This window comes from Pseudophryne corroboree, chromosome 3 (assembly GCF_028390025.1).
Source record: "Pseudophryne corroboree isolate aPseCor3 chromosome 3, aPseCor3.hap2, whole genome shotgun sequence".
Taxonomy (NCBI): domain Eukaryota; kingdom Metazoa; phylum Chordata; class Amphibia; order Anura; family Myobatrachidae; genus Pseudophryne; species Pseudophryne corroboree.
The window spans coordinates 151162486-151174741 of record NC_086446.1 but is presented as its reverse complement, the minus strand read 5'-3'; the positions used below and the strand labels follow the sequence as shown (position 1 = coordinate 151174741).

The window sequence follows — 12256 nt, the reverse complement described above, 5'->3', positions numbered from 1 at the left end:
ATACTTTCTTTATACTTAGAACATTTGTTTACTTGTGACACTAACTTTAAGATCTCATAGCTTTTTTCTGCTGACAATAACATTTATTAATAAACTGAATCTGCATAACAAATTCATTAGCACAACTTTTTTGACAAATAAATACATCCATGGATCAAAGAAATATTTTTCTTAATTAGGGAAAGCTATGCAGCAGTGCAATTAGTAAATTTTCAGTTAAAAAGATATTCACATAGTTTTGAATATACATCTATTTTCTTGTGGAGCATTACAAACCAGCAGCGTTAGTAATGTAGCGGTATCATGCAAGATTCCCATTCTTGCGACCTGGGTTCAAATCCCGGCTAGCGCAGAAAAAAATACATTTTAAATCTTATATTAAGTATCAAACTAATATGAAATGTATTAGTCTTAAAACATTTTAAGAGATTATATTTAAAATGTTATACTATCTATCAAACTAATATGAAATGTATTAGTCTAAAAGCTATTTAACATGACATGTATCCTACATGATGACTGGATGCACCACATTGTAGTTAAATATGGCAGTAATACTTTATACTTAGAAAATTTGTTTGCTTGTGACACTAACTTTAAGATCTCATAGCTTTTTTTTTTGCTGACAATAACATTTATTAATAATACATCCATGGAGCAAAGAAATATTTTTCTTAATTAGGGAAAGCTATGCAGCAGTGCAATTAGTAAATTTTCAATGAAAAAGATAATCATGTCACATAGTTTTGAATATACATCTATTTTCTTGTGGAGCCCTATAAGCAAGCAGCGACACTAGTGTAGGGGTATCATGCAAGATTACCATTCTTGTGACCTTTGTTCGAGTACCGGCTAGTGCAGAAAAAACACATTTTAAATCTTATATTAGGTATCAAACTAATATGAAATGTATTATTCTTAAAACATTTTAAGAGATTATATTTAAAATGTTATACTATCTGTCAAACTAACATGAAATGTATTAGTCTAAAAACTATTTAACATGACATATAACCTACGTGACCTACAAGATGACTGGATGCACCACATTGTAGTTAAATATGGTAGTAATACTTTCTTTATACTTAAAAAATGTGTTTACTTATGACACTAACTTTAAGATCTCATAGCTTTTTTCTGCTGACAATAACATTTATTAATAAACTGAATCTGCATAACAAATTCATTAGCACAACTTTATTTAACAAATAAATACATCCATGGAGCAAAGAAATATTTTTCTTAATTAGGGAAAGCTATGCAGCAGTGCAATTAGTAAATTTTCAATTAAAAAGATATTCATGTCACATAGTTTTGAATATACATCTATTTTCTTGTGGAGCATTACAAACCAGCAGCGTTAGTAGTGTAGCGTATCATGCAAGATTCTCGTTCTTGCGACCTGGGTTCAAATCCCGGCTAGCGCAGAAAAAAATACATTTTAAATCTTTTATTAGGTATCAAACTAATATGAAATGTATTAGTCTTAAAACATTTTAAGAGATTATATTTAAAATGTTATACTATCTATCAAACTAATATGAAATGTATTAGTCTAAAAACTATTTAACATGACATATAACTTACGTGACCTACAAGATGACTGGATGCACCACATTGTAGTTTAATATGGCAGTAATACTTTCTTTATACTTAGAAAATGTGTTTACTTGTGACACTAACTTTAAGATCTCATAGCATTTTTCTGCTGACAATAACATTTATTAATAAACTGAATCTGCATAACAAATTCATTAGCACAACTTTCTTTAACAAATAAATACATCCATGGAGCAAAGAAATATTTTTCTTAATTAGGGAAAGCTATGCAGCAGTGCAATTAGTAAATTTTCAATTAAAAAGATATTCATGTCACATAGTTTTGAATATACATCTATTTTCTTGTGGAGCATTATAAACCAGCAGCGTTAGTAGTGTAGGGGTATCATGCAAGGTTCCCATTCTTGCGACCTGCGTTCGAGTCCCAGTTAGCGCAGAAAAAAATAAATTTTAAATCTTATATTAGGTATCAAAATAATATGAAATGTATTAGTCTTAAAACATTTTAAGAGATTATATTTAAAATGTTATACTATCTATCAAACTTATATGAAATGTATTAGTCTAAAAACTATTTAACATGACATGTATCCTACAAGATGACTGGATGCACCACATTGTAGTTAAATATGGCAGTAATACTTTCTTTATACTTAGAACATTTGTTTACTTGTGACACTAACTTTAAGATCTCATAGCTTTTTTCTGCTGACAATAACATTTATTAATAAACTGAATCTGCATAACAAATTCATTAGCACAACTTTCTTTAACAAATAAATACATCCATGGAGCAAAGAAATATTTTTCTTAATTAGGGAAAGCTATGCAGCAGTGCAATTAGTAAATTTTCAATTAAAAAGATATTCATGTCACATAGTTTTGAATATACATCTATTTTCTTGTGGAGCCCTATAAATCAGCAGCGCTACTAGTGTAGGGGTATCATGCAAGATTCCCATTCTTGCGACCTGCGTTCGAGTCCCGGCTAGAGCAGAAAAAAATATACTTTAAATCTTATATTAGGTATCAAACTAATATGAAATGTATTAGTCTTAAAACATTTTAAGAGATTATATTTAAAATGTTATACTATCTATCAAACTAATATGAAATGTATTAGTCTAAAAACTATTTAACATGACATGTATCCTACATGATGACTGGATGCACAACATTGTAGTTAAATATGGCAGTAATACTTTATACTAAGAAAATTTGTTTGCTTGTGACACTAACTTTAAGATCTCATAGCTTTTTTTCTGCTGACAATAAATGTATTAATAATACATCCATGGAGCAAAGAAATATTTTTCTTAATTAGGGAAAGCTATGCAGCAGTGCAATTAGTAAATTTTCAATTAAAAAGATATTCATGTCACACAGTTTTGAATATACATCTATTTTCTTGTAGAGCCCTATATGTCAGCAGCGCTACTAGTGTAGGGGTATCATGCAAGAGTCTCATTCTTGCGACCTGTGTTCGAGTACCGGCTAGCGCAGAAAAAACACATTTTAAATCTTATATTAGGTATCAAACTAATATGAAATGTATTAGTCTTAAAACATTTTAAGAGATTATATTTAAAATGTTATACTATCTATCAAACTAATAAGAAATGTATTAGTCTAAAAACAATTTAACATGACATATAACCTACATTTCCTACAAGATGCCTGGATGCACCACATTGTAGTTAAATATGACAGTAATACTTTCTTTAAACTTAGAAAATTTGTTTACTTGTTACACTAACTTTAAGATCTCATAGCTTTTTTCTGCTGACAATAACATTTATTAATAAACTGAATCTGCATAACAAATTCATTAGCACAACTTTTTTGACAAATAAATACATCCATGGATCAAAGAAATATTTTTCTTAATTAGGGAAAGCTATGCCGCAGTGCAATTAGTACATTTTCAATTAAAAAGATATTCATGTCACATAGTTTTGAATATACATCTATTTTCTTATGGAGCATTACAAACCAGCAGCGTTAGTAGTGTAGGGGTATCATGCAAGATTCCCATTCTTGCGACCTGGGTTCGAGTCTCGGCTAGCGCAGAAAAAAATATATTTTAAATCTTATATTAGGTATCAAACTAATATGAAATGTATTAGTCTTAAAACATTTTAAGAGATTATATTTAAAATGTTATACTATCTATCAAACTAATAAGAAATGTATTAGTCTAAAAACAATTTAACATGACATATAACCTACATGACCTACAAGATGACTGGATGCACCACATTGTAGTTAAATATGGCAGTAATACTTTCTTTATGCTTAGAACATTTGTTTAATTGTGACACTAACTTTAAGATCTCATAGCTTTTTTCTGCTGACAATAACATTTATTAATAAACTGAATCTGCATAACAAATTCATTACCACAACTTTTTTGACAAATAAATACATCCATGGATCAAAGAAATATTTTTCTTAATTAGGGAAAGCTATGCAGCAGTGCAATTAGTAAATTTTCAATTAAAAAGATATTCATGTCACATAGTTTTGAATATACATCTATTTTCTTGTGGAGCAATACAAACCAGCAGCGTTAGTAGTGTAGGGGTATCATGCAAGAATCCCATTCTTGCGACCTGGGTTCAAATCCCGGCTAGCGCAGAAAAAAATACATTTTAAATCTTATATTAGGTATCGAACTAATATGAAATGTATTAGTCTTAAAACATTTTAAGAGATTATATTTAAAATGTTATACTATCTATCAAACTAATATGAAATGTATTAGTCTAAAAACTATTTAACATGACACATAACTTACGTGACCTACAAGATGACTGGATGCACCACATTGTAGTTTAATATGGCAGTAATACTTTCTTTATACTTAGAAAATGTGTTTACTTGTGACACTAACTTTAAGATCTCATAGCATTTTTCTGCTGACAATAACATTTATTAATAAACTGAATCTGCATAACAAATTCATTAGCACAACTTTCTTTAACAAATAAATACATCCATGGAGCAAAGAAATATTTTTCTTAATTAGGGAAAGCTATGCAGCAGTGCAATTAGTAAATTTTCAATTAAAAAGATATTCATGTCACACTGTTTTGAATATACATCTATTTTCTTGAGGAGCCCTATAAGCCAGCAGCGCTACTAGTGTAGGGGTATCATGCAAGAGTACCATTCTTGTGACATTTGTTCGAGTACCGGCTAGTGCAGAAAAAACACATTTTAAATCTTATATTAGGTATCAAACTAATATGAAATGTATTAGTCTTAAAACATTTTAAGAGATTATATTTAAAATGTTATACTATCTTTCAAACTAATATGAAATGTATTAGTCTAAAAACTATTTAACATGACATGTATCCTACATGATGACTGGATGCACCACATTGTAGTTAAATATGGCAGTAATACTTTATACTTAGAAAATTTGTTTGCTTGTGACACTAACTTTAAGATCTCATAGCTTTTTTTCTGCTAACCATAACATTTATTAATAATACATCCATGGAGCAAAGAAATATTTTTCTTAATTAGAGAAAGCTATGCAGCAGTGCAATTAGTAAATTTTCAATTAAAAAGATATTCATGTCACATAGTTTTGAATATACATCTATTTTCTTGTGGAGCATTATAAACCAGCAGCGTTAGTAGTGTAGGGGTATCATGCAAGGTTCCCATTCTTGCGACCTGCGTTCTAGTCCCAGCTAGCGCAGAAAAAAATAAATTTTAAATCTTATATTATTTATCAAACTAATATGAAATGTATTAGTCTTAAAACATTTTAAGAGATTATATTTAAAATGTTATACTATCTATCAAACTTATATGAAATGTATTAGTCTAAAAACTATTTAACATGACATGTATCCTACAAGATGACTGGATGCACCACATTGTAGTTAAATATGGCAGTAATACTTTCTTTATACTTAGAAAATTTGTTTACTTGTGACACCAACTTTAAGATCTCATAGCTTTTTTCTGCTGACAATAACATTTATTAATAAACTGAATCTGCATAACAAATTCATTAGCACAACTTTTTTGACAAATAAATACATCCATGGATCAAAGAAATATTTTTCTTAATTAGGGAAAGCTATGCAGCAGTGCAATTAGTACATTTTCAATGAAAAAGATATTCATGTCACATAGTTTTGAATATACATCTATTTTCTTGTGGAGCCCTATAAATCAGCAGCGCTACTAGTGTAGGGGTATCATGCAAGAGTCTCTTTCTTGCGACCTGTGTTCGAGTACCGGCTAACGCAGAAAAAACACATTTTAAATCTTTTATTAGGTATCAAACTAATATGAAATGTATTAGTCTTAAAACATTTTAAGAGATTATATTTAAAATGTTATACTATCTATCAAACTAATATGAAATGTATTAGTCTAAAAACATTTTAACATGACATATAACCTACATGACCTACAAGATGACTGGATGCACCACATTGTAGTTAAATATGGCAGTAATACTTTCTTTATACTTAGAAAATTTGTTTACTTGTGACACTAACTATAAGATCTCATAGCTTTTTTCTGCTGACAATAACATTTATTAATAAACTGAATCTGCATAACAAATTCATTAGCACAATTTTTTTGTCAAATAAATACATCCATGGAGCAAATAAATATTTTTCTTAATTATGGAAAGCTATGCAGCAGTGTAATTAGTAAATTTTCAATTAAAAAGATATTCATGTCACATAGTTTTGAATATACATCTATTTTCTTGTGGAGCATTATAAACCAGCCGCGTTAGTAGTGTAGGGGTATCATGCAAGATTCCCATTCTTGCAACCTGCGTTCGAGTCCCGGCTAGAGCAGAAAAAAATATATTTTAAATCTTATATTAGGTATCAAACTAATATGAAATGTATTAGTCTTAAAACATTCTAAGAGATTATATTTAAAATGTTATACTATCTATCAAACTAATATGAAATGTATTAGTCTAAAAACTATTTAACATGACATGTATCCTACATGATGACTGGATGCACAACATTGTAGTTAAATATGGCAGTAATACTTTATACTTAGAAAATGTGTTTGCTTGTGACACTAACTTTAAGATCTCATAGCTTTTTTTCTGCTGACAATAAATTTATTAATAATACATCCATGGAGCAAAGAAATATTTTTCTTAATTAGGGAAAGCTATGCAGCAGTGCAATTAGTAAATTTTCAATTAAAAAGATATTCATGTCACACAGTTTTGAATATACATCCATTTTCTTGTGGAGCCCTATATGTCAGCAGTGCTACTAGTGTAGGGGTATCATGCAAGAGTCTCATTCTTGCGACCTGTGTTCGAGTACCGGCTAGCGCAGAAAAAACACATTTTAAATCTTATATTAGGTATCAAACTAATATGAAATGTATTAGTCTTAAAACATTTTAAGAGATTATATTTAAAATGTTATACTATCTATCAAACTAATAAGAAATGTATTAGTCTAAAAACAATTTAACATGACATATAACCTACATTTCCTACAAGATGCCTGGATGCACCACATTGTAGTTAAATATGATAGTAATACTTTCTTTAAACTTAGAAAATTTGTTTACTTGTGACACTAACTTTAAGATCTCATAGCTTTTTTCTGCTGACAATAACATTTATTAATAAACTGAATCTGCATAACAAATTCATTAGCACAACTTTTTTGACAAATAAATACATCCATGGATCAAAGAAATATTTTTTCTTAATTAGGGAAAGCTATGCAGCAGTGCAATTAGTAAGTTTTCAATTAAAAAGATATTCATGTCACATAGTTTTGAATATACATCTATTTTCTTGTGGAACCCTATAAGCCAGCAGCGCCACTAGTGTAGGGGTATCATGCAAGAGTCCCATTCTTGCGACCTGTGTTCAAGTACTGGCTAGCGCAGAAAAAACACATTTAAATCTTATATTAGGTACCAAACTAATAGGAAATGTATTAGTCTTAAAACATTTTAAGAGATTATATTTAAAATGGTATACTATCTATCAAACTAATATAAAATGTATTAGTCTAAAAACAATTTAACATGACATATAACCTGCACGTGGTACGTACTTGGCGTACACCCACCGCGCTGAGTGTACAGAGTACACACAGCGTGCGCACACACAATTGATAACCTTTAAACCTTGTTAATGATACAATGTAATGATATGATTACACTTTAAACCCTTAACAGCAAAGTACTGCAATGATGTTATACCTTAAACCTTAAGTAGCGCTTACGGTATAAAGTATTATACACCTTATAAAGATAAATACACTCTAAAACCCTTGCAGGAAAGTGAAGACACAACACCGATTTGTAGGTGAAACCACAGGGTTCTAAGGCCACAGTGGGTTATTCCAAAAGGTAAAACAGTACAAATCATACACTACAGGCTAACAAGATAAATCTAAACAGGATAATGGCTACAGAGAATGTACATACGTGAGAATGTTCGCAAGCGCAACCCGGACGGTCCTCCGCTGGTCATACAGATAGCGTTCAGAGTCTTCTGACCGGCCAGGCAACAACGGTCAATTTATACACAACATGCATACACAATACAATGGTTACTGTAATCTCATTGTCCATTGGACACAGGGATGTGTCTTTACATTACAGAAGAGGTCATAGGTTGATTTGAATAGATGGGCGATGTCTTTCCCCAACTGCTCTTGTGGGTGGTATCCTCTGGATTCCCGCCGCATACATAATATACAGTAAATACAGTTAATATTTATATTCTACTTCTGTACATAACTATACGCAGGAACATGCAATCTTTCTCTAACTAACAACGGAATGTTACCCTTAAAATACCCTACAGCTGGATACTAGACATCACCTTCTAACCTTTGTTTTACCCTTCCTATCATGCAAAGGCGAATCCCTTAGTACTGGAACTGTTTAAACTATTGATACTCGCTGATGTGGTGTAGGGGAACTATATCTAAAATGTACACTATTTGGGTTAAATATGTAATGTTCTAATAACCCTCTATGCGTTCACAAACTCTACCGTAAATGCACATACCACGCGCTAAGGCGCATGACCGTGGAAAGCTACTTTACGCAAATTGCGGATATGTGCACGCACGGCAGACTGGGCGCACGCGCAGCGGGCATGTGCATGGGGTTAGTACGTGTGGCATGCATTACAATATTTTTCAACTTTGACAGGTGTAGGGGAGCTATGTGTACAAAATGCACTATTTGGGTTAAATATGTAATGTTCTGATAACCCTCTATGCGCTCACAAACTCCGCCGTAAATACCCATACCACACGCATGATCGCAGGAGCGATCATACGCAAATTGCGGATATATGCACGCACGGCGGAATAAGTGCACGCGCAGCGGGCATGTGTATGGGGTTAGTACATGGTGTATGCATTACAATATTTTTCGACTTTGACAGTCCACCCTTTGGCAGTCAACAATAACTGCCACTATCTAAACATTAAACAGAAAAATATACAATACATATCTACAGATGATTGGACGGTATGAGGAGAGGTGTAGGTGGGAAATATATGACCTAGTGAGATAATAAAAGCATGTATGTATGAATCCATGTCTGAGGGGCATGTATCATAGTGCCGTATATGTTATAGATAAGCTTCAAGGTATTACGAAGTATACATTAAATCCTTCTTATCCCATATTAAGGGTCTGTAAGTGGGCCAACAAACACTACCGAGCTCTTTTCGGCTTCTTGTTCCAACAAATGGGGTGCACATTTAGATGATACATGGAGGGGGAACATATGTGAGTGCTAATATATGTGGATATCACCTGTCGACTATGTGTGTCACTAACTGAAGGTTGTAGAGATGAAGATAAGACACATATGTACAATACATTCACATAACATTTGCGTAATCATTCTTGGGTATTGATCAAAGTCTCTTCCGGATGGGAGTATTTTTGCTGAGGGAAAAACATAGGAAAAACGGGTGAAAGAAACGGGCCGTGGAATTCATTTGCAATCCTTATCACAACATCGTTTCTATAGATGGATCATAAATTAAATCTGCTGCTGTACCAATGCCCCCGCTCCTTAAACTCATCAATTTTGTACTGCGCTTGCGCCGCGTTAAAATTCGAACACACCTAAATATCAAGCCAATAATTATGACGACTCCCAGGATACAAAGGAGAAACTTTCCTACACTCATGATAACATTTTGAGCCCATTCTCCTAAACCTGAGAACAAATTGCGTGGGTTCAACCATGAGACCCAGACGGTCAGTTCATTACTCACAGCAGTCAAGGTAAGGTTGTGTCTCCTTCGGAACTCCCACTTCAACTGCAAGATATCGTCCATCTTTTGATCAATGATCTCAGTTGGGTCATCAGTGCTGTTTGTAATATACGTGCAGCACATCACACCATATTGAGTAGCCAGTGTGACACAGTACCCACCCATCACGGCTGTGATATAATTGAGGACCATCTTGTGCTGGATCAGTTCCGTTTTGTAAGCTTGCAACTCCCTTCCTGTATACCTGAAGGTGTCGTCATATATCTCAGTGCTATTATCTATCAGGTTCGCTAGCGCATGGATGTACCTATAATTTATAATTCCTCTGGCAGTACGGATGATATCTAATGCGAGAAGGAATTGAATCCCGGTGGATTCGTGGATCAAATCAGAGGCTGCGTGCTCTGTCCTATCTATGAGGTGTCTCTTAACGATGTGTTCATAGTGAGTATGGATATAAGGAGCTTGAGCACTGTGGTGAACGTCTTTCATCTTATTATGGGTGATGGTCATTACTTCTGGCAACACTCTTCCAATGTAACACAATCCCTCTGAGTTCGGGGCAAGCCACTTATACGCCTTCCTCCCACATATGAAATGAGCATCATCGGGGAGAACATATGGGACAGAATATGACATTACCATATTGCAAACTTTCCAAGTGAAAAATCCTATCCCTATCATCTGTTCTGTACACATATCAGGCTGTATGATATGCGCACAGTACCCTGGTGATACTTCTCCAACCCGCATGGTCTTACTTCCTTGAGTATACCTTTACCGAAAATACCTTCCACTGTTGGCTATTTGGCGTATAAGTTCAGAGTCTACGGGTATCCTATCAGCTCTGTGCGAAAATGCCATTATTTGGTTATTCCATGTCACCTCCCAATTTCCCGGCTTTTGGGAATTGGAAATGTTGAAACATACTATGGATCTATCTACATGGTACTAGTGGAGCTTCAAACTAGGGGGCCTAGAAATATTAAATTTCTTGTCCACCGGTCTCCCACCCCGTAATTCGAGTACCTCATCTGTTGCTAAAGGGTATGGTACTAATCCTGACTTGCTCTGACCTTGAGGTACTTGTGAGCACACCCAGCATTCTGTCTGGTTTAAGACCTTACCCACTAGTGAGTGGTAATCACTCAATGGATGCCGGTCCATGTTGATATTAATGATGGACTGACATCTCTGTATGCACCCATCCTCAACTATGTTTTCACAATTCCTACAAATGCATTCTTCCTCAGCCAATAACCCTTCACAGTGCCTCCTAGTTTCCTGACTACCAGATCGTTTTCTGGTACTTGCCTTTGCTCGATGGATGTGTTGCTCTTGGAATTCTACAAATCCGTCCTTGCCATCAGAACCCATTCCAGATCCTTTCTCGACCTCTCTGGTACTCTCACCGAAACAGACTGCTCTGGTCAACAACAGGATTAACAGGAAAACCCGGAATGCAGTCTCTTGGGGTAAGTCCATCTTGTTAGGGGGCGAGAAAGGGAACAAGAAGGGGGAGGAAATGGGAGATGGAGAAAATAATAAAAAGGAAAAAGAAAACTGGTACGACAACCGCCTCTGGTCTTGTTCTCCGCGCTCAGGTGCCGTGACAACAGTCCTACCTCTCAGCTTTCCCGGAACAGACACTCCAGTGATACGATGTTCTCTCCGTGTCAGCGACCTTTCTATAGGGAACATAAATCTTGCATTACATTGTGTTTAACTGTTGTATATTATCAGTTGTGTGAAGTAAACCATCCGTGGAAAAATGAAAAAGAGAGAGAGAAAATAATAAAAAGAAAATTTGTCAGATTTGCGTTCACCATCAGGCTGTCACATCAGCATGTCTATCAGTATCTATGCACAGTCTCCCTTCACCAGTATTTCCATTTTCCACCCTTTGTGCATGGCCAGGCACAGTGATGCTGGTGAGATATACTGGGTTTGGGCAGACCTCTGAAAAGACCGAGTAGACATGTGATGTTTGAGCTGTAATTCTGTCAGTGAACGTCAGAGATGAAGATAAAACTTTGAAGACAAATCACAGAGTTTAGTAACAAAGAAGATTTTACAAAGTTTGACATCTGGATTGGGCACTACGGGGAATGATTCCCTAATCAGTCTGTTCCCTTAAAAAAAATTCTATGTGTGTTATATCTCTACTGGGACTATCCCAGCCCTCAATCCAGTGTCTTATCCATTCTAAGTTTATAGGGAACCCGGTATCTTTGAGATAATTTCTTCTACCTGTGATGGACATGCTTCTAAAACAGTGAAATGCAATATTAGTCTTTGTGGGTATTTTAACATATTTTGTGCTTCCTGGGTGGGAGCACTCTATATGTATACCATCTCTAACAAAACTCCTGTTAAATTACTTAGAGGTCACTTCTGCTAGAGAGAGAGAAGCAGAA

At 34.1% G+C, this 12256-nt stretch overlaps 3 non-coding genes across 3 annotated transcripts; all 3 read left to right on the top strand.

Annotated features, from left to right (window-relative positions):
* Positions 1-281: 281 nt before the first annotated feature.
* TRNAG-CCC (transfer RNA glycine (anticodon CCC)) lies at positions 282-352 on the top strand. The gene has a single exon. It is a non-coding gene; the product is annotated as a tRNA-Gly (tRNA).
* A 3206-nt stretch (positions 353-3558) lies between these two features.
* Positions 3559-3629, top strand: TRNAG-CCC (transfer RNA glycine (anticodon CCC)). The gene has a single exon. It is a non-coding gene; the product is annotated as a tRNA-Gly (tRNA).
* A 497-nt stretch (positions 3630-4126) lies between these two features.
* Positions 4127-4197, top strand: TRNAG-CCC (transfer RNA glycine (anticodon CCC)). The gene has a single exon. It is a non-coding gene; the product is annotated as a tRNA-Gly (tRNA).
* Positions 4198-12256: the final 8059 nt, after the last annotated feature.